Raw genomic sequence first — 2025 nt, forward strand, 5'->3', positions numbered from 1 at the left:
CGGGGACGCAAAAGCCTGAAGCCTTCGCTGACCCTTTACTGGAGCCTTTACTGACACTCTCCCCCTGCCTCGGCTCCTTGCGGCATCGTTAGCAATCCCACAGCCAGGCAAGCGGCGAACACCAGCAAGGAAAAGCCCCTGGCGGCCCCGGGGCGGGGCGTGCTCGGTGTGTGTGCTGTGCATGCTGAGCTTTCTGTTTTAGAAAAGATTCTTCCCAAGTGCTTCTTTTCCAGCACCGTTGGTGTCTCACAGTTTGAGCTACACCTCAGTGCTTCATCTTCTGGTGCTTGGCATAAATATCGGCATTAGGGAAGTGTCTAGGGTTTTGCTCTTAATGCAGCCCCGTTGTTGTCCGCAAAAATCGGTGTGCGACAATTACACACTAGTTACACTAAAAGCCACTAATTGCACGCTGGAGAGAAACACGGATTGTTTACTACAGCGTTGGACAAGCCTGGGTGCTCGGTGATACTCCAAAAATCAAACACCCCAACTATCCAAACTTGCTGTTTATACATTTTAGCAAACAAAGGAATTAGTGTTCATTGGCTACAAGTGACATAGTTCTCTTGTGAATTGGTATTGTGCTGTTGGTTAATGAGTCCCTCGCTTCTCATGCTAATTATTCTCTCCTCATGCTCAGGCTTTCTCTTGTCTGAGGTGGGTCTGACCAAGATTTTATGTGTTTGTATTTGATCTGTCCCTGCTGGATTTACCTTCTACCCAGTCGGAGCTGATTCAGCACAGGTGCTGAGTTGTCTTTATTTGTTTCTTCCTTATCTTGGGACTTCTGCTAAATGTCCTTGGAGCCCATAAATTCTGCATTCTTTGGACTTAGTGGACTTTGTGTCCACTGTCAGTGGTATATCCTTTTTCCCAAGCTTAGTTAACCTCCCCCTGGGTCTGACATCGCTGAAGCATGTCCAGCCCTAAACCTAAATGAGTCAATTCTACCCACAAGTAACCTGGCACTGGTTGTCTGGGATGAGAGCCTGACCCCCACCTGGACACACCCTCCTGTCAGGGAGTTGTAGAGAGGATAGGGTCACCCCAGAATCTCCTCCAGGCTGAGCCCCCTCAGCTGCTCCTCACAGGATTTGTGCTCCGGACCCTTCCCCAGCTCCTTTGCCTTTCTCTGGACTCGCTCCAGCATCTCAGTGTCCTTCCTGAATTGAGAGGCCCAGAACTGGATGCAGCATTTGAGGTGTGGCCTCACCAGTGCCCAGTACGGGGAAAGAATCCCTGCCCTGCTCCTGCTGGCCACTATTTTGGATACAGGCCAGGATTCCATTGGCCTTCTTGGCCACCTGGGCACAGCTGGCTCATGTCCAGATGCTGCCAACCAGCACCCACAGGTCCTTTTGCACTGCGCTGTTTTCCAGCCACTCTTCCCCATGCCTGTAGTGCTGCAGGGGGTTGTTGTGGCCGGAGTGTAGGACCAGGCATTTGGCCATATTGAACCTCCTACAAATGGCCTTGGTCCATAGATCCCATGGATCCAGCCTGTCCGGGTCCCTCTGCAGAGCTTTCCTGCCCTCCAGCAGATCAGCATTCCCACCCAGCTTGGTGTCATTCACAAATTTACTGAGGGTGCACTCGATCCCTTCATCCACATCATCAATAAAGACATTAAGCAGGACTGGGCCCAGCACTGATCCCTGGGGACATCACTGGTGACCAGACACCAGCTAGAAGCAGCACCATTGCCCACCACACCCTGGGCCTGGCCATCCAGGCAGTTCTTAACCCAGTGAAGATGCACCTGTTCAAGCCATGGGCTGCCAGCTTTCCTGGAGAATGCTGTGGGAGATGGTGTCAAAGGCTTTGCTGAAGTCCAGGTGGACACATCCACAGCTTTTCCCTTTTCCCCACCCACTAGATAGGTCGTTTGGTCATAAAAGGAGAACAGGTTGGTCAGGTAGGACCTTTCCTAAACCCATCCTGGCTGGGCCTGATCCCCTGGCTGTCCTGTATGTGCTGCATGATCACACTCAAGATAATCTGTTCCATAACCTTGCCAAGCAC

Source organism: Lichenostomus cassidix, chromosome 3 (genome assembly GCF_008360975.1).
Source record: "Lichenostomus cassidix isolate B80296 chromosome 3, HeHo_3.0, whole genome shotgun sequence".
Lineage (NCBI taxonomy): Eukaryota > Metazoa > Chordata > Aves > Passeriformes > Meliphagidae > Lichenostomus > Lichenostomus cassidix.